Raw genomic sequence first — 21249 nt, 5'->3', positions numbered from 1 at the left:
CCCCTTTGCTTCCAGGGGCATCCACTTCCTAACACCTTGGGGAGTAATTTGGAAAAGAAGGAAAGGAGACTGGAGAGGTTTCGCTGATGACAAGGACTTCAGAGGGTCTCCTTGGAAGACGCTTCTGTCGTCTCTACAGAATGTTGGGCCCGAGGCGGATCCACCCTCCCAAGCTGCACACTAAGACACCAGGTTTCTTTGCCTTCAAAGCTCTGCGAGACAGTCAAGCCAAAGATCCAAACCTTGGGCAGGGGCCAAACGGTCACTTCCCCGCCCCCCGGGCGCAGTATGCAAATCCGAGCACCAGGAAGTAGCTGGGACCTCTCGGCCAAGCCCAGCGACAGCCAGTTCCTCTCCAGCCGCGCTGGGCCGCCCACCGCTCGCTCCCGGCCGTGGCTCCTCCGGGCGGACGCGCTGCAGCCTCCAGCCCGCGCGGCCAGCGGGGCGGCCGTGCCACCCCGGGCCCCGAACCTGCAGCCCCTCGCCGTGCGTCCTCGGTTCCCGGCCCGCAGCACCTCTCCACGCGGGCCCCGCTGGGCCGCCCCGTCGTGTCCCCCGCTCTGAACTCAAGTCACAGTGGAGCGCCGCCGCCACCGCCACCGCCGATCCGCAACTTTCACCGGGAGCTGGTGCGTCCAAGGCGTGAGCCCAGGGGGTGGGCGGGGGCGCCAGGTGGACCTGCTGGGGGCCGCAGCTGTGCCATTGGCGGGAGTCGGCCCCTAGACGGGAGGTCTGCCCTGGACCGGGCGCCGAGGGCCGGCTCGGACCGCGGGAGCGAGGGACGCGGGCTGCTTCCTGGCGCCCAGCCCGCCGGTGAGAGCACCCAGATGCCTCTAGCCCTTGGGGGGACCGGGCTCGGTGGGGGGGGGGGGTGCTGCGGTGAGGAGGCAGGGGCGGGCACCTCCGCAGGTGTCTTCTCTCGGGAGCCGCGCAGGGGCGTGGTGGGAGGGGCGGGGGCGGGGGCTCTGCCGGGCCCTCCGGCGCGTCTGTCCGGAGGGCCGGATGCAGTCCCGGCTCGGGTCGCTAAGGGAGCTCTGGGGGGAAGCCCTTCTCCTAGCGCAGCAGGCGCGCGGCGGGGATCCTGGCCGGCACCCGGGCGGGGACTCCTCGGGTTGCACCGTCTGGGCTCCCCGCTGGGCCCTGGGTCCCCCAGGAGTGGGGCTCGGCTCAGGCCCTCTCGTAGGCCAGCGGACAGCTGTTCCGTTGGGGAGCCCCCGCAGGAACGTGACGTCGAGGGGCTGCGGCGGAGGCTGTCGCGCACCCTCCTGCAGAGCCGGGCGCCTCTTGGCCCGCAGAGCAACAGTCCGGTGCCTCCGCCTCCGAGAGGAAGCGAGAGTTATTTTAAGAATTCAGGGGTTGTCTTTCCTTCGCCTTGGGGGAAGGGTGTAAGCTTCAGTTACCACTTTCCTGCGTTATCTTGACCGACTGTGTCGGCTTTTGGGTGTTGTGCTTTTGTAATGTGCCTTCTAACAGCGATGTGGTCCCGCAGTCCTACGATCCTGTCTCCAAGTGTGTGTGTTGTCTTGCCCCCAACCCCACCCAACTTCTTTACCGTCTCGGAAACCCGGCTGAATGTGAACTTGGGCCTATGCCTGAAATTCCCTGTTTGGGTGTCCTCATCTTTGGGAGAACATGCCCACCCCCTGAGCCATTTATTGCACGTAAAGCCCCAAACACATCCTAGGCATTTACTTCATGAATGGCGCTTATTTACTGCAAATTATGACCGTATAAAATAAGTCTCCCTGTCTCTTTGCAGTTTGATGATTTCGAATCTGTCCGTTTGAACCACCTGGCCTTACTAGAGAATCTGTTTAATATACCAGAGGTTTGCTGTAGCAAAGCAGGACCCAAGAGTCTGGCCCACCCTACGAGCCAGCCGATAAGGATGTTTGACTTACTTTTCCTTTTTTAAAATTAATTTATCCTCTTCACAGTAATTGAACAGTGCTAATTAAATTTTAAAGAGAACCAGAAATGGTTACAAATGAGATACAGTAGAGAAGGTAGAGTTTTTTCCTGACTGGAAAATAGTTATTATATTTTGGTGAATTAAAGGTCTTAAATTTTCCATCAAAAGTTGCTTGGCGATTTATAAATTTCTATGTAGTGACAATATAAAAAGTGTTTTTACAAAGTACAAGAGCTATGAAGGACATGATTTAGTAAATGTAAGGTACTTACGAATATCAATAATTTTAAAGTGCACTCTTTGATATTATATCTTAATTTTAAAATCTTGTTATAGACCATTCACTGTCAGATACTGCATATTTTGTTTTTGGTATTTTTGTCTCTTGCCCTTAATTTGTTGGCTGCCCCCAGCCAGCTGGCCAGGTGGTCCAGGGTGTTCTGTCTGTACTGGAAACACCGCAGGCAGTGCGGAACAGTGTGGGCGCTGACAGTACAGGCACCCCCTATGCACCCAAAGCCCTTGGTGAGTAAGGTAAGCTGCCTGGGAGAGGGTGGGATTCAGGTAGTCCCCGGTTTTCATTTGGGGATAAGGAAGTCTTGTAGAAATGTAATTTGATCCCAAGAAGCTTTTGGTGGCTGGGCCTCTTTGGACAAAGTGGGGCAACCCTCTTCCTGAGAAAACAGCAGTCAGGGAACCTGAGTTTGTGTCTCTGCCACCATTTACCAGAGCTGTGATTTGGGATAAGTTACTTGAGCCATTAATTCAGCCAGCATTTCCTTTATGACAGTAACCAGAGTTATATTATGGCTCGCCCCCATGTGTATAGTCCTACCAACTACAAGAAAGTTCCGTGACAACAGCTTTATCTGTCTTGTCTGGAACACTAGCGCAGGAACCTCTCACACAGTTGGATTATCTGGAAGAAGGAATGGAAGAACGGCCCTGTGCAAGGCGGAAGGAATAGAGCTGGGGTTCCTAAGGCATTTGAAGCCTACTGGCCCTCTGTCCTGGTTTCTAAAATGGGGACTTGCGGGACTTTTTGGACTGTCAGGTTATACCAGTGCTAGTCCTCTTAAGTGGGAAGCTCTACTCAGCACTGGTGATTCTGCTGTGTCACTGGAGAGGGGGCTTGATTTGCAGAGTAAGGTGTAGCCTGCAACCGTTGTTTGCTCAACTCAAAAACACCCACTTTATCTTACAGAGGCATGGTGTTGCAACGGTATGTGGAGAATTTGTGATATCAGTCGCCCCTTGACCCCCATGGCACTCTTTTAGCAGAAAAGTAGCCCAGCAGTTTTGCAAATTAGTGATTTTCAAAGCGTTTTAGTTCCATTATATTTGTATTCAGAAGTAAATCACCAAAACATCTGACATGTCAGTTGGTTCAAATGAATACATGGAGTTACCATTTCATAATATTACCCCAAAATAAAAACACTAATTTTAAATCTGTATAAAGAAGAAAACAATGTATACACATCGAGAGCATGGCACATCATTACAGCTCACGCACACTGCTGAGATCCTCGGACAGGGGTGGTATTAGTGTTGAAAGGTCACCACAAGCGTTATTAGGAGCATTGATCAATGGCAGGTCAAACCTCTCTTGGGCACTTCTTGGCAATGATAGTGCCAGCGCCTTTTGCCTACCCAGGGCTCTGAAGCCTTCCGGAACTCTGATTTCATTTGAACCTCTCATGGTCCCCCAGGGGAGGCAGAGACAGTTTGGTGGCATGTTCAAGGTCACAGATAAGTGGCACCATTGGGAGGAGTAGGCATATTTTCTGGCTCCAACTTTAGAGCTTCTCTCCATTTTCTGCCTTTGGATCTGTAGTACGTATTCAATTGCTTCAAAACAAAGAAATTAATTTATCATTTAATACACATTTTAAAAATAGAATATCGTGAGTATATTTCTCCCACCACTTGATAATTATGTGAACTAAGTGATTAATTGCTCAGGACAAACGAACAGATGCCCCAACTAGGGTTCTTGAGCTGGACTGGGGAGAGGAGCTTCTATGCCTTGCTGCATTGCTTTCTGCTTGGGGGGAGGGGGGGGCCTCATAATTGCCAAGTTGGCACATGTACTGGCTGCTGTCAGGTCAGCTCCAGTGACTGTCTTGGGGACTATAGCAGGTGCTTACTGGTTAGTACAGAAGTACTTTGCAAAGGAATTCCCTCCAGTTTCTACTCAGTGAGCCTCCTTATGTGGTATCAGTGAGAGCATCATCCAGGGTGAAACTAGAAGGGGATGAGGCCCACAGGATGCATATTAAAACGTGCACCCAATTTGCTGAGCACCTGCTCTGAGCAAGGTGCTGTCCTAAGCCCACGTTCCCACGGTGGATAGACGTTGCCTCCATCTTTTAAGCTTGGTAATGAAGACAAGGGCATGGAAAAGGCATTTGGTTTTGGGGTTTTTTTTTGTTTTCTTCTTTTTTTTCCAGTCAGAAATATCAACTTACAGCCTCCTAGCTTCCTGATACTTAAATTGTGAAAGGTTGAGTTCACTCTATCATCATTTCTAAAATTTATTTTGGGTAAGTTTCCATTTGGTGTAGAAGCTCAAGTGTAGAGAAAATAGTATGGAAATCTGCCAATTGAGGAATTAGAATTTCTGGAACAGGCCAGTTGAAAGACTGGGACCTTCTATTAGGTATCTTTGGCTTAAGTTAGCTGGAAGGGCTCTCCTGTAATTTGGGATGGCAAGTGTATGTAATTACTTGGGATGATATGTAAAAAAGGCTCACCCACGTTGAGAAGTCCAGGGGCCTGTAGTGGCCTTCGTTCTTCACTCTTGGCTTTTTCTCACTCTGAACGTCACATTCCCCACAGTACTGAATAAGCTGTCAGTTTTCCTTCTTTGCCACAAAGCTGTTTCTTGAAAGTTATATTTACAATCAGGATGGAGTTTTCATTTGTATAGAGCTCTTAAGTGTTGATTATTTAAATGTGCTTTATAATCCTCAGTTTATTTCCAATCTCCCTTGTCTGGCTCCCATCTTCAACTCTTCCCCCCACCCCCTCCCATTTTACAAAACCTTCAAACCATGAATTGACATGATAGGAGTGGACCCTTTGAGGGAAGAGATTTTCCATTAGTTTCTGTGCAACTGTTCATTTTGAAAAATGCTGAGATATATAAATGATGTTCCATAAAGCTACACAAATGAGGATGCATGTAGAAAAGCCCTCATTTGAGAGGGTGTTTCTTCATGCTGTAGGCTCTGCTTTTGTGGAGCTGTAGGACCCTGGGAAGGAGGCTTCATTCCTCCAGCTCCAGGGGTCTTTTCCTTTTTACAGTTCATACTTCAGACAAAGTCAAATATTGCTGGGCTGCTGGCACTCCCAACCTTTCTGTGAACATCTAAAATCACTCTCACTACTCTTTTTGAGAAAAAAATTATTTTTTTTCATCGCTATTTATCATCCCTATGCCCCTTCCCGCTCCCTCCTCCCACCCATCACCACAGTTCTTTCTCTTTTCTTTTTTGCTCAGTCCCTCCAACCCCCCAGACCCCACCTCCCACCTCCCAACTCTCACTACTCTTTATTGACTATAGTCCTTGTCCATAGGAAGCTCTTTGCCAATTGGCAGCTCCTCCTCAACTCTCCTTCCTCTCCCTGTTGGTACAGCAAGCAGTTGGGCGCGGCAATGACGTCTTGGGGCCTGCTTTTGGGCGCTGGTGAGAGTCACAGTGAAATTGGAGGGATGGGTCTGGTTTCGTTCTGCCTTCAACTAGCAATGGTGCCTTCTTGGTGTTTGGACCTTTGGGTGCCTCCTCTCTTCCTGTAAATGTTAACCCCCACGGAAGTGAGGAGAATGGAGAAGCTTGTTTCCGAACGATGTGGGGAGAGGGAGGACCACTTCTGCTTTCCACTGGGAAGCTGTGTCACGCAGAGCAGAACTGCAGCGGAGGCCCGAGGGAGGCCCGAGGGAGGAGGCCGCGAGGAAGTGATACTTCCTTCTGCTTCGAGGGCTCCTGTCATTTGCCTGCAGCCCCACCTTCCTTACCACCAACACTTTTCCCTCTAGGGGTCTTTCTGCCACCTCCTGCTCTGCTCATTTTCAGTTTGCCCTTGAGAGAGGGGCAGGGGGCCAGGGGGAGAGAGAAGAATGAATCTAGTCCTCAGTGTAAGGCCTTCTCTGGCAAAGCCCATGGTGGCCACACTTGAGTTTTCACCAACAGAAAGATGTACATTTTGAAATTCTCCATCATGGAAACCATTATGAAACTCTCAAGCAGATGTTTTGAAATCCTTGAATGTTTAGGCAACCTAATAATTTTCTTAATCCTAACTACAATGGTTCGGTGCTGTTTTTAACATCACTTATTCTATAGCTTCTGGTTAAATTTTTGGGAGTGAACAGTGACTTTCAGACTTCTTTGACCACAAGCCAAATCACGAAACATATTTGACCTTGTGCCCAAATGCACATTTTTCTGTGTGCAAAAAAAAAAAAAAAAAAGGGTGGAAGAGCCCCTCCTCCTAGGTGTCAGGGAGTGCGACCAGAGAGGTCCTTCTGAGACAGGCTTGGTGAGATCTGTCCGAATTTAAAACACACAGAGGCAGGCCCAGCAATTCCACAGCTCCAGTGCAAGAGGAAGGTTTATTAAACAAATGCAAATTAAAATACATCTACACAATGGAATAACTTGTAGCTATCTTTGACATCATATTAAATTATGCTTATTAATATGAAAGATATTTTTACAGAGCCAAACACAAACTGATAAGTAATATATGATACCATTTCTGAAATGAAATATTCATATGGGGACACATAATATGTAAGCTACGCATGTCAGTAATTTTTATACTAAAGTTTTAATAGTAATTATTTCTGAGGGATGGATGAATGCTGATTTTTTTCTTATGTACATGTTTTCTTTTTTAAAGCATCACTTATATGACTTTAGAACAGCAGTGTAATGAGCAATGATATGGAGCCAATGTGAATGCAGAGAAAATGTAGGAGCCATCAGAAATCTTTGGGGCAAAAGTGGCCATTAAGACGTTTGTGTGGGTACAGTTGTAAGCAGACCTGCCCCTGGAGGATGTAATGTGCCAGGAGTGTTGTAATAGAGATATTTTCTTAAAGAAGCGCCCGTGTATGGTTATTTAGTTATATTTAGTATTGAGCAGGGCAGATCTTTCTTGAGTTACCCCTGTGAGTCAGGCACAGTGTCAGGCGTTCAGGCACAAATGTGCGGTCGACGATGGGAATCCCGATGGCGACATGTGGTGAGTGAGCCCGGGAAGGATCCGCACTGGAAAGGAACAGATCAAGCTGGCACAGGGACCAGTCAGGGGCCTGAGAAGTCTGTCTGGTGAGGTGGTCAGGAGGTGTGGAGGGTCCTTGTCTGGACCTCCTTGTCTGGAACTAAATGTTGGATGCTGTCATGTAAACAAAGGGGAATCATTGGAGCCTTTTAGTGGGAAGCCGATTTTTTTTTAACATAGTCAGCTTCTTGCGTAGACTTTTTCATCATTCGGTATTTGTGATGTTGACAAATAATGAAGAGACATTGAGCATCGTTTTCTGCTTTTGAATAGGTGGATGATTAACTGCATATTTCACAGAGATTAACTTGGGGCTAGAAAGTAACAATTATTGCTATTTTACATGACATCAGAAGACTTAAGCTTGCAATGACTATTGAGTAGGTACTTGATAAGTGCCCTAAATGGTGATGATCTTACGCAAACATTTTCTACATCTTCTTGATGATGGCAACACCATTGAAGAAATAAGCAATTTGGAGTTGAGGGCTAAGTTTCTGTAAGGTTAGTATTTTCTATTTGATTAAAAGGAGAATGTGTTGTGAAGCAGCAGTTTGGCATTGGAACTGTGCTTTTTCTATATAAGTTCATTAAAAGCATCACCATCCCTGGCTGGTGGCTTTGTTGCTTGGAGTGTCATCCTGTACACCGGAAGTTGAGGGCTCAGTCCCTGGTCAGGACACACACCTGGATGGCGGATTCATTTCCTGGTGGCAGCTGATCGACATTCTCTGTCACATGATGTTTTTTTCTCTCCCTCCCCTCCTTCTGTCTCTAAAATCAATAAAAACTTATTATCAGGGGAGGATTTAAAAGAAAGCATCACCATAATTAGGAGTGGCAATATTTGGTCAAAATGATAAAATTCACCAATTATGAAGGAAATTAACTAACATAATCAGATTTAGCATATTTAATATCTACTGTATTTGATGTCTGTTATTAATATTTGATGCTATTAATAAATCCATTGTTAATTTTATTAGTAAATTAATAAATTATTAGTAAATTAGTAAATAATTGGTGATGATTGCTAATTTTAAATCTGACAGGAGATAGTAAACACGGTGAAAAGAAAATGAGCTTCCAACTTGCACAGGTCTGAGTTCCTATCCAGTGCTTGTGACTTTGGGGAAGTTACTTATTCTCACTATTTCTTTATTTATAAAATGATGATAATAATACTCACTCTTCAGGTTTGTATACGGGCCTAATATATAATCTCATCATACTGTTTTCGGAGCAATAGGCACATAGTAAAAGGGAGCTGTTTTTACTGCTAGACTGTGGGCTTCCCTCTCAGGGTGGAGGAACTCTGTTCATTTCTTCCATCAAGAAATATAGAGTTGACCCTTGAACAACACAGTCTGAACTGCGTGGGTCCACTTGTCCCCTGATTAACTGTTTTTGGTCTGCGGTTAGGAAACCAAGGATAGGGAGGGCCAACTGTGTGCATTGTTCTTTGTGATTTTATATAAGGGACTTGAGCATCTGCCAGGGGCCCTGGAACCAATCCCCTGCAGATACTGAGGGATGACTGTGGTTAAGTTTTGGGGGATTCAAAAGTTATACGCAGATTTTTGACTGCGTGGAAATCCGCACTCCTACCCCTCACACTGTTCGAGGGTCAGTTGGACTAAGGACGATAAAACGTTTATATACTGTAGAAGTCTGGGAAAAGTTCCAAGTCTAGTGGTGCAGTCAATCATAAACAATCCTACCTACCCAGCAGAGTGTTTACTCGAAGCCCAGGGGTTTGCTCAGTTGGACTTCTGATCTGCCTACGAGGTACCAGGAATTTCCAGAGGCTACAAGGCTCAGAAGGAAGTCTCTGCATCCAAAGATGCTGAAAGTGGGGGCATAGGGACATAAACCTGGTTTTCACAGAGAGATCAGTGCTGACCTGGAGTGCAAAGTGCTCTGCCAGCAGAAGGAAGGACTCTGGTCATAGTGAGGGCAAGGTGCTGGAGCGGGGTCTGACGAGGGGCGGGGGAAGGAATTCTCCATTGGAATACAAGGGAAAATACAAAACTGTGAAAGAGTCTGGGGATTCCAGAAAGGTTAGGGTTCCCCTGGCCTGGCTGGGCTAAAGGGATGGACTGCATCTTTAAATAATGAGAGGTTTCCTAATATGAAGAGTGACAGATAAATATAGTAATGGTCGCAATCCCTGGCTTCAAATGAATTTTTAATATCAACTTACGGTGATCAAAGTGATGAAATATACACTGTAAGCGTTGGTTATGTCTCTCAGGACCATATTGACTTTTTGAGTTGTTTCAAATTTAATGGATGCCAAATGTATATAAAAATATTTTACCAAATTAAATTTCATAACCTCTTGATTTGGGGTTTTCAGTTATTTTTAAAGTTTTAAATCAAATAACCACTCATTGAGGATTTATTTGTAATTTTCCTTAAATTCCTTTCCAAGCAGAAAATTTTTCAAGAGTCTGGTAGAAAAAAAATTTCTGTTTTGGTGAATGACTCTCAAATGTTGCATTGTTGCTGTAGTTGTAAGTCTTCAACTAAGGCAGTACTATACAATCCAACTGAACACATGACTTGCCCCTCTGGTGTCCCCTGTCAACTGCTGGGCTCTTGACATCACCTCTCTACCAATATTAGCATCATAGAATCTTATAGAAGGAAGAGATACAGGTGGTGTGTTCTACACATAGCCCTTAGCAGGAAGCCACTTTCTCTTGAACCCTGAGTCTCAAACGTTAGGGTCTGGCCCAGGTGATTCTAATGCAGGAGATGAAATCACATTTTGAGAAGCACTGTGACAGGGATATTCCTGTTGCCCCAAGTGGATCATTTCATTTTTGGATAGCATGAGTATTAGAAAGCGTTTTCTCTCATTCTTCAACATTTTACTTCCATAGTTTCTGCCTGTTGGTTCTGGTTCTGCCCTCTGGCACTGTTTCACATGTTGGCAGCCAGCCATCCCTGGATTGATTTACCACTCACTGTGGCTGTTCTGGGATGTATAGGGCTGCCTGCCCACCCAACACTATTACTCCACCTTTTTTCCTAACAGATTATTTCAGGACCCATTGTCTGCCCTCAAGTTTCAGCAGGGGTCTTCCCCATCCCCATCTATCGGTGGCCCTGACTGGTCAAAAGCTCCTCTTCTTGCCAGTGATTGTTTCATGAATGGGCGGCTGTACTTTGGTTTGGACAGTATTCAGTAAAGCAAAGTCATGTTCCAAAGATCATCCTAAGAAATGATTGGAAAGGAGCGGGGGAGGAAGGAGAGAAGGAAAGTTAGGGATAAATGAAGGATAAAGAAACAAAAAACCCAGCTCTGGCTGGTGTGGCTCAGTGGATTGAGCACCGGCCAGCCAAAGGGTTGCTGGTTCGATTCCCAGCCAGGGAACATGCCTGGGTTGCGGGCCAGGTCCCTGGAAGGGGGGGGTGTGAGAGGCAACCACACATGGATGTTTCTCTCCCTCTCTTTCTCCCACCCTTCCTCTCTTTCTAAAAATAAATAAATAAAATCATTTAAAAACAGGAAAAGAAACCAAAAAACCCTTATGTAAGAGTGAAGAAGTTAGAGGGAGAATACTGTAAGCTGGCTTAATTACTCATATGTAATGTACATGGCGTGTGGCTGTCCACTCTGGTTCTTCTAGTCTCCCAGACTGCTGTGTGGCGATAATGCTGATAATTGGGCTTCTGTGATCATAATTTACTTTTTAAATGGATATTTATTGAGTATTGTGTGTTAGGCATTGTAGTGAGTACTTGGGGAGAAACATAAACATTGTTAAGTGTGAGTTTCCTTCCCTAGAAGAGTTAATTGTACTCTGATTTCTCTGGGCTGCTCATAGAAGGCTGACGAGTAATTTGCTGTGGTTGTGGGTGGGACAATAATCTTCTTGCTCTGGAGATCCCTGGGCACCTGAATCAATGCACAGAAACCATTTCCGGTAAGAAGGAAGGCAGTGTGTGAGGTAGTTAGAGCACAGGAAATGGAGTTAATCTATTCCTGTTCAAATTCCAGGTCTGTCCCATCCTAGCAATGGAATAAGGTGTCTCAGGGTCCTATATGTAAACCTCAAAGGTTGGTTGTGGGGGTGCCAGTATGCAACGGGTTCAGAGCTAGTGACGTGTCCTGCACTTAGCCAGTGGCAGTCATTGTTATTGTTATCATGGAAAGAAAGTTGCTTGAATAGCTACTATTAAAAAACGCAGAACATAACCAGTGTTGGTGAGGATATGGAGAAACTGGAAGCCCTGTGCACTGCTCCTGGGAATGCAGAATGGTGCAGCTGCTATGGAAAACGGTATGGCAGTTCCTAGAAAAAATTAAACATGGAGTTACCATGTGATCTAGCAGTTCCATTCCTGGGAGTATACCCCAAAGAATTGAAAGCAGAGTCTCAAAGAGATATTTGTACACTGCTGTTCATAGCAGTGTTATTTACCTTAGCAAAGGGGTGTAAGCAACTCAGGCGTCTATCAGTGGGTGAATGGATAAATAAAATGTGGTGTTTCCATACAATGAAATAGTATTCAGCCTCAAAAAGGAAGGAAATTCTGACCCATGCTAAAACATGGATGAACCTTCAGAACAATGTTTTAAGAGAAATAAGCCAGTCACAAAACGACAACTACTGTGTGATTCCACTTATATGAGGTACTCAGAGTAGTCACATTCACAGGGACAAAAAATAGGATGGTGGCTGTCAAGGACTGGAGGGAGGGGAAAGTGGAATTGTTGTGGAATGGGTGTAAAGTTTTAGTTTTGCAGGATGAAAAGAGTTCTGGAGGTGGAGGGTAGTGATGGTTGCACAAGACTGTGAATGCGCTCATCGCCACTGAATTTGCACACTTACAAATAGTTTAGATGTAAATTTTATGTGCTTTTTATCACAGTTTTTAAAATGATTTTTTAAAAGTGGCTTGATAAGCAGAAATATGTACAAATAGATGAGGGTGGTCTAGAAGATGTTTCACTGAGTTTGATAAATTTACCTCATTCTGACTGGGGATTTGTCCACCAAGCTGACTGGTGTTCACTTTTTTGAGGGGGAAGGGACAGAGTCTTTATTTAATTCTGAATCATTTAATACAGGGCCATGTGCATTGATGGCTGACAAGATATTGAAATGACTATGGTGCGTGTGTGAGAGAGAGAGAGTATGATAATTGAGAATTTTAAAGGTAGAATTGTGGATTAGGGAATAAGGAGGAGCTTTCTAACAATCAAAGCTGCCCGCTTGAGACCGTTAGGAGTTTGTAAGCACTAAGTGAATCTCTAACAGGACATTTTAGAAACAGTTGAACTAAATGGCTCTAAAAGATGCTTTCTGACTTGATAATTCTGTTATTTCTAGCCATGCACTCACCAATTCTAAATTACAGAATTGGAAAGAATACTTTTATGGCACTAAAGGAGAGTTTTTAAAGAGGTTTCCCAGTACTGGAGTGGTTTTTTTCTTTTAAGTATAACTTACACATGGCAATGCACAGAAAACAGACAAGTCTAGCTCAAAGCGAACCATCATGTAATCACCCTCAGATAAAAAAGCAGAGCGGTGGCCCTGTCCAGTGTGGCTCAGCTGGTTGGAGTATCTTCCATAAACCAAAAAGTTCGAAGGTTTGATTCCTAGTTGGGGCATATGCCTAGGGTACAGGCTCAGTCCCTGGTTGGGGTGTGTATGAGGCAACTGATGGATGTTTTTCTCTCTCTCTTCCTCCCTCCCTTCCCTTCTCTCTGAAAACCAATACGCATGTCCTAGGATGAGGATTAAAAAAAAAAAAAGAGCGGTGCTCAACCCACCATCTCCCTGGGCAATATCCCCCCAAACAATACTTTCTCCTCAAAGGTTTCCACCATCCTGCTTCTAGTTTTAGTTTGGTTTCCAGTGTTTGCTTTTTAAGAATAAAGTGAAAGAGATTGAAAAGCAGCACAAAGCCATTTGGTTTGGCAGATCCACAGGATTTCAAGCTGTGGGTTTGGCTGGCACAGGCATCTATCTCCCTGTGTGTTGAATTACTGCAGTGCAGTCAGAGAGCAGGTCGTTGTCCTGTTTTCCACCCTGGTATTTGGTTGCTCAAATTCTCACAGGTGAGTTTGATTAGAGCCTTATGCAAATACCGTTTTATTCAATGATTAGTTAATAAAATTAGATGGCACTAGCCATATATAGCTTGTTTTTTACCCATCTCTTCATAGCTAAGTATATTTATAAGTGCAAATGTGTAAATGCTTGTATGATAAGAGTGGTTTCCAGTGACCCACATGTAACCCAACGTCCTGCTGTTGAACCCAGAACCGGTCTGTGTGCAGACATTTGAAAGTACTAACTGGTTTTGTGCATTCAGGTTTGATACTCCTCAGGAAAGGAGGGCTCATTTTTGGATGTGAGGGGAAACAGCATCCTTATTACTGGCTGTTTGTTCTGCCACGTCGTTTTGACGTTTATTTTTGTTGGGGGTGAGAGGGAGCCACGGTTTGACCTGTGGAGTTTATTAATCAAGGAAGCAGTGCTTCATTTATTCATCATTCAGAAAACATTTCTTGGATCCTCACTGGTCATGAATATGCATGAACAGGACTTGCAGTCACATTCGTTAGCTCTCAATAGCAGAATTGTTCCATATATACTCGGGAAGTTAAAATATTTGAAAAACTGAAATGAGGAGTAGGAATTTCTATTTCATATGAAATATAAAGAACACACACAGGCAGCAGAGTACCAGGTGCTGTCTTCCTGTGAAAAGGTCACAGTAGTGATTCAGATCAAGGTCAGGAATAACCGGGAGTGACGTGGAGCCTGCAGTTTGACTGCCCGCAGCCTGCAGCCCCAGTTGAGTTTTCCTCTGGCCACAGTTTCTGATGCATTTCTGCATTTTCACCGCTTACCTGTCGGCAGCCACTGGATGCTACAGAAGATTTGAACAAGGAGTGAACCCTGGGAATGAAGAGAGGGGAGGATTAGACCAAGGACACTGACCACAGCAGAGTAATTTTGAAAGATGTGCATTTCTCAGTTGAGAATGAGAAAGAAAAGGTGGGAAACAACACAGCTGGATTCCTTATTTATCCTGCTGAAGAACGTAGGGTGTGCATGAGTAACAGTAGAGTAGCTTGTGAGAGACGTGTGGCTCCAGGCTGAACTTTGGGGTGTCTGTGGAGCAGTGGAATGTCAGAGTTACTAATAAAGAGCCAGGAATGTGGCTCTGAGCCACGCTCTGTCATGCACTAGCCTTGGGGGGGGCGGGGGTGATGGGCACTAGATGAAGTTCCTTCAGCACCAGGCCTCATTTTCCTAATCCATAGGTTGTAATAATAACGAGCTTGTCTCACATCTCATGGGGTTGTTGCAAGGATTCAGTGAGGTAAAATTCCTCAGAGTTCTTGGAGGCACGTAGCTCATGACACACTTCGGACTGTTGTTGTTTTGGATGCAACTGTAGTAGCCCCAGCCTTTGCTTGGTATTGGAGGGTCCCTGCCCACTTTTGCAATGGTGGTACCCCTTGGACAGTTTTGAATGGATTCACTCATACCTCACCCCGGGTCCTAGGTAACACTGAACCTCGGTGTACACATCAGATGCAAATTTATTCTTTTTAGAATGTTGCAAAAGGCAAGGGGAAACATTTTCTTTTATTAGTAGGCAGTCCTTAAGCATGAGATGTAGAGCAGTTTTTTTTTAATAAAAACTAGTTTTGTAGAAAAAGAAACAGTAAATGAGAATCTTGCCTAATATGGTAGAGGTGTGCCCCCAGACTCCCTCACATCCGTGTAAATGCCCCCCCACCCCCCACAGTGAAATCACTCCTATTTGATGAGCTGGATGGAGAACCAGGCACTGACTAGAGAGCTGGCTTTCTGCAGCTCTACGTCCACCGTATCCTCTGATTGACTTTACAGCAATCTTGGCCTATTTACCCTAACAAGGAGATGAGGGGCAAATGTTAGTACAGTAGAGTTTTGATTCATGTGATGCTTATTATGTCATAGAAATGAAAATTCAGATTGTAGATTCAGGAAAGTAAAGTTTTCTCCATTATATCTTAAAAGGTATTCTCCCCTCCCCAATAATAAATTACATGTTGCTTAAAGTCTTATTAAATTAAAAATACCTTGAGATCAGGAAGTAGCTTTTCAGACGCTGAGCAGACCTCTAACTTCACCTGAGGAGATTATTGGGGGCTTGAGTGCACCCTGAGTCCTAAGGACAGTCCAACTGGTCATCCCCTCTGTCTCGCTCTTGTATTTGCCTTCCCCACCTTCGTTTCTCCCCTAGTTTAATGGAAAACCTGCTACTTAATATTTACCTTCAAAATACTTCAAAATTTTCTTAGTATATGGATATGGTACTCTGAAACACCAGAATAACTTTTTAAGATTAGTAAACAATTTTCCCATGTGAAAAGACTAACAAAAATTTAAATGACAGTACATTTGATTTTAAGAAACAACTTTTTTTTGTTCTTTATCAACTTAATATTTTACTATACAATTCTATAATTCTAAATAGATAATGTAGATTTATTTAACCACCATCACAATAAGGATGCAGAAGAATTCTGTCACCATAGAATGGCAACCATAGAGCTGTTCTCTGTCCCTCTCGGTTTGCCTTTTCCGGGATGTAAAGTAAATAAAATCATACTTTATGTGATCTCTTTTAAACTATGGCTTTATTGAGATACAATTCACATACCATATAATTCACTCATTTAAAGTATAAAATCTAATGGTTTTTAGTACCTTCACAGAACTGTGCAACCATCACTACAGTCAATTCGAGAACATTCTCATCCCCCCAAAGAAACCCTGCACCCATGAGCAGTCACTCCCCATCTCTCCCAGCCCCTGCACCCCCTTGCCCTAGGCAGCCACTAGTCTACTTTCTGTCTACAGATTCTAAGCAACTGTTTTTAATGGTATTTTGTGCATGGCTTTTGATGTGTCCCAGACTGAACTGTTTCCAGTTTTGAAGTTGCTTTGCAGATGAGGTGTAGTTTAAAATGCAGTTTCTAGAAAGCTTAATATTGTTGGGGGGTGCTTCTGTCGTTTATCAAGAAGGATACTCAAAGTGGTTCTTTTCTTTTAGATCTTATACTTAAAAAAATAAAATAAAGGTCCTCTTCCTGAGAATCCTCCTAGATGGTAAAGGGCAGAGTCAGTCACACTGGAATGAAAGTTATTTGAGAGAGAATCCTAGAAAGCTGACCTTTAAATTCTGAGGGTAAACCGTGGGCATTTTGTCCTGCAGCATTCTGCTGCCCAGGGTGAGGGCAGTGCCCTCGACTCCCAGGTCTGCTCTGGGAGTGTTCTGTGAGCCCCAGCTCCCCCACCTAGAGATGGACATGATCACAGCTTCGCATGGGCTCTCCCAAGCACCAAGTGAAATGTGATCGTTTGAGCCAGTGCTGCCTAGTAAACCTCTTCTTTGTGAGAGGCAATGTCCTGTAGGGACAATGGACAGAGGACCCGGTCACGTGACCTGGCTCCACATTTGGAGGTATGAATTCCCTCTCTTGGAGATATAATCTTGGGCAAGTCACATCACTTCTCCAAGTCTCCCTGTGGCATCTGTTACATGACAATGAGTAACAGAAGTCTTTTTGAAGTTTAGCTGTGATTATTTATGTAGACATACTTAAAACATAATAACAGCTTAACGAGTGTTCAATATTTGCTGTCCTTTTTGCTAGAGGAATAATCTTTTGGCTATCATAGCCTTTAGGGGGTTTATTCTGTGCAACTATATGGAAATTACTGAAACGATTTAGCAAAGGCTATGGTCGTCTGACGTTAGATGCATTCTTGGACTTGATCTAGCCCTACGTTTTGAAATTCTTGTTAAAGCTTAGAAACAGTGTGTTGCTAAAAGGGAGAGAATGTTTGGGTGAACCCCAGACAAAGGAGCAACCCATACCAGGATGATTAAAGTTTTCTGTGCCTTGCCTTGTCTCTGTAGGGAGCTAAAGAAACTTCCTGGCTCTTAGGGCCTCAAATCCAGACAGTCTTACAGAAGACCAGTTAATGATGAGCCACAGAATCCAATCTGGAATCATTTTTTTTTTAGACTAAAGACTGATGTATGAAGACCAAGAAGAAAAAGGAGCAGGGAATAATTAGTTTTGGCACAGAAGAGAAAGCTAATTTCTTTCTTAATTAGAAGAGTTTACAATGATGCTACCACAGTTATTAACTGGTTTCCCTCATATCAGCCAATATAGCCTTTCACAGAAAATACAGTAAAAATTGCAATCATTTATTGAGTGTGTGTCCTCTGTTAGGTGACCATTTCTGTACAAGGTGTGTTTTTGATAGTTTTGTTATTGATAAAGGAAACCAGAGCTCAGATAGTAAATAATCTGCTCCTTTAGCTACTAAGTAAATGGAATCTGAGCCAGTCTGACTCCCAAGCTGATGTGTTTTATTTAACTTCAAAGGTTATTTTTTTAAAATCATGATTATAATATGTGGAAGGCAAGGTCCTTGATTTTAGTTTACCAACTTGACTTTATACGTTAACTTAAATGTGAACACAGGAAAATACGATTGCTCCTGAGAGACTAATAACAAATGTGATGCAGCAAACATTCCTTGAGCTTACACGTGTGTCATTCATTATTCTAAACACTTGCTAAGTTTTCACTCATTTAATCCTCACAATGACCTTATGAAATTGGTACAATCATCATCCTTGTTTTGCAGGTAAATAAAGGTTAATTAACCTCCCCAGTGCCGTGCCGCTCTGTAAGGTGGAGCTGGAACTTGAACCCAGGAGGTCTGGCTCTCAAGCCCAAGTCTACAGCTATGTGAAACTAATATGCGGTCACTCTGACTGAAGGGACACAAAAGCCCGGGGTGAGAAAACCAGTCATGGTAGCCAAATCGTGGCAGAGCCCCTGATTCTGATCATTCGATGTTATTTTTACTATGATCATAACTTGAAGAGGTGAAGAGGAAAAAATTTCATTGAAATTGCACTGCAAATTTAAACATTCAATCAAGAGTTTAAAGAATGATCATTAAGCCAGTTGAATTTATCTGCATTCACTTCAGCTGGTAACTCAGTTTATATCAGTTATTGTTGTCACCATTTACTGGGAAAGAATAATTTTTCTCTTCTGGCAAACCAAAATAATTAAGTTGTTTTATAGCTAAAACTGAATCATGATAGGGCTAAGCTTTTCCTTCAGTATGCACCTCACATTTCTCTTGTGCTAAACATATACCTAGCTGGTGTCTTCCCATTAAATAGTATCTCTTTGATGTCTTATATTCTCCTGTCTCTTTACCTTCAAATGTGGCTACAAAATCTGGGACTTTGAAAAGTTGTTAAGACTGTAAAGAACAGATTACCAGTGGAGTCACACAGTCAACTTCAGCTGATTCCCCTTCGCTTCTCCTGGTGGCATTCGCGGCCCTGCGTCTAGGTGCCTGAGGTAAACCAGTCTGATCCCCAGGAAGCCGTGTCAGCTCCAGAGCCTTGCTCAGCCCCTGGGCACTCCATGATGGCTGGTCTCCTGAACGGTGTGTAAATGGCTATCCCCATTTCTGAATGATAGCTTTCTAAAAAGAAGTGAAAAGTGCATAAGATTTCAACTTCTCTTTTAAAAAGGACAATGTGTTAGGATCACTTTCCTTTCATTACTGGAGTGTCAGATGACTCTTGAAGCATAACTCCATTTTTTTCTGACCTTGACAAAGTCGCTGTAAATGGAAGTGTTTTGACATTGACTTTAACGTAAAAGGAGCTGTTTAGTCCCATTGTCAATCTTTGTGCTCATTCTTGGGCTTGTAGTCAGGGTGTGCAGGGGAGGCAACCCATTGATGTTTCTCTCTCACATCGATGTCTCTCTCTCTGTTTCTCTTTCTCCCCCTTCCTTTCTCTCTAAAATCAATAGACATATCCTTGGGTGAGGATTAACAAAATAATAAAAATATATAAAAATAAAATATAATAAAAATGTCTCATATGGTATGTCCTTTGGTAACCTCTTTTCAGTATAACACTGATCTTTAAAAAATCGATTCTGGGCCAGCGCCACTGTGTGTGTGAGTTTGCACATTCTCCCGTTTTCCTGCCGCATCCCAAAGATGTGCCAGTGAGGTAATCTATGTGTCTCCATTGGCCCCGTCTGAGTGAGCAAGGGGGTGAGTGGTCCTGCGATGGAAGGACCTCCCGTCCAGGGTGGGACCCACCTTGCACCCTGAGCTGCCAGGGTTGGTTGCAGCCACTGTAACCCCTGACTTGGAATCAGTGGGTTGGAAAATCATATCTTACTTGTTTTTAACTCATTTTTCTTAAATGTATGTATAGCTGACGTTCATCTTAATGTTTAACATTAGAAGTGTTTGGGGTCTTTATTTAGAAATTTGAGGTGTGTTTATGACCAGAAGTAGGCTGTAGGAATTTAACTCTTGTTTTTATCAATTAGCCGAGGGTAAAATTGCTTTCACTATGTGTCATCTCACATAAAGCCGCAGTTTCCAAGACCTATCAACAACATTAAGTGAGGACTTAGTGTGTGTATATATACAGACACACACACATGCACACGCACACACACACATATGATTGGGAAGGTGTCTTCACAGCAGAGCAGATAAGAGAGGAGCTCTTTTTTGATGTATTTATTTAAAGTCTTCAAGAACAAAGCGAGCTAGTGGGGAACAATGAAAGTTGTTAAGGCCTCCGAATGCAAGACTTCCAGAGTGAAGTTGAAGGAGATGAACTCAACCTCAACAAGGGAAAAATAATGAACTGAATTACTTCTAATGTTTTGACCACCCAAGTTTCATGAAATGAACAGGTTGGACATTTTCTGCTTTTCCCAAATGTTACCTTTAAGATCAGGGGATAAATTTTTCCTAGGAAGTTGTTCTTCACTGTGAGTACTTTATTATCTTTGTGTTTATAGAAATTCTAATCTGAATACCTTGATAGGTTCATTGAGACTCTCCCATTTCTTTTCTCTTTATGATTAGTCTGACTATTGTTTATCTGTCCAGAATTTCAAGGGTTTTATCCGTTTTGTGGGTCTTGAGGTTTTAAACATGAGGCAGCACCTGTTTTAATAATCATAAAAATATTTGTTCTCTGAGACATGGTTGCAGACAATAAGGTAGAGTGATTCTTGAAGTAAAGGAAAATGATAGTGTTATGATTGATAAATCTGAGGCATGAGTGAATTATGCTTTTCATAAAATATGCCCCAAAGCTAATACTTTGTAAATGTTACTGTTGTCTTTATGGCTATAATGTAACCAAATTCAGGAATAAATAATGTCCAGCTTTTTCTACCAGGTTGTAGAACAAAATTAAATTTCACAGAAGCAAAAATGTAATATGAAAGTCAACTTTGCTGCACACCAGCAAATGCGTTTGCAGTTACGGGCTCTATTTATTAGTCATAGCTTTTATTTCTTTTTTTATTATTTTTTCCTGAGTACTTTTTTCTGTTTTGAGTTCAGATATACGGGGTTAGGTCAGCAGCGGGTAACTCCAGTCCCCACTCTTGCTTGAGTCAGGGCATGGAGTTGCAGTGCCGGATGGGGTAATTACTGTGGCAAATAACCAGCAGGGAGCCTGAAGTGTTTCCATTGCTGTGATTTACATTTTGATGTGGTGTTCAGTACTTGATAAGCTTCTCAGTTCTACTGGACTTTGACTTTCTTTTTCAAAAGTGAGTGGAGTTGTAATGCAGGGAGTTTCTAGTGGTTCTCAACCCTGGCTGCTCATTAGAGTCAGTAGGGAACATTTAAACTACCCCACACCCATGCTACACCCCAACCAATTAAATGGGAATGGGGGGACCCAGGTACCAGTACTTTTTAGCGCTCTCCCTGAGATTCTGCTTGGGTACCAGAGTTGAGAACCATTTCAGCAGGTCTAGCCAGCGCAGAATCTTTGCGCTAGTGTAAGGAAACCTTCAGAATGAGGATGGCCCTGTTCATATCGATGAATTAGGCTGACATGCCCAAAATAACTACCTAGCTAGAAGGTACTACCTTCTAACTAGCTCAAGGTACCCACCCTAGCTCAAGGTACCCACCCTCCTT

At 43.7% G+C, this 21249-nt stretch overlaps 1 protein-coding gene across 2 annotated transcripts in view; it reads left to right on the top strand.

The window, feature by feature from the left end:
• The first annotated feature begins 302 nt into the window (after window positions 1–302).
• Window positions 303–21249, top strand: part of LYN (LYN proto-oncogene, Src family tyrosine kinase) — a 128705-nt gene continuing 107758 nt past the window's right edge. Inside the window, exon 1 of one of the 2 annotated variants that reach the window (XM_053929452.2) lies at window positions 303–629. The gene's annotated coding sequence lies outside the window, so the exon portion shown is untranslated. The remainder of the gene's footprint in view (window positions 630–21249) is intronic. The other variant, XM_053929451.2, reaches the window with a different exon arrangement.

Source organism: Desmodus rotundus, chromosome 8 (assembly GCF_022682495.2).
Source record: "Desmodus rotundus isolate HL8 chromosome 8, HLdesRot8A.1, whole genome shotgun sequence".
NCBI classification, from domain to species: domain Eukaryota; kingdom Metazoa; phylum Chordata; class Mammalia; order Chiroptera; family Phyllostomidae; genus Desmodus; species Desmodus rotundus.
This window is presented reverse-complemented; position numbering and strand designations above follow the sequence as displayed.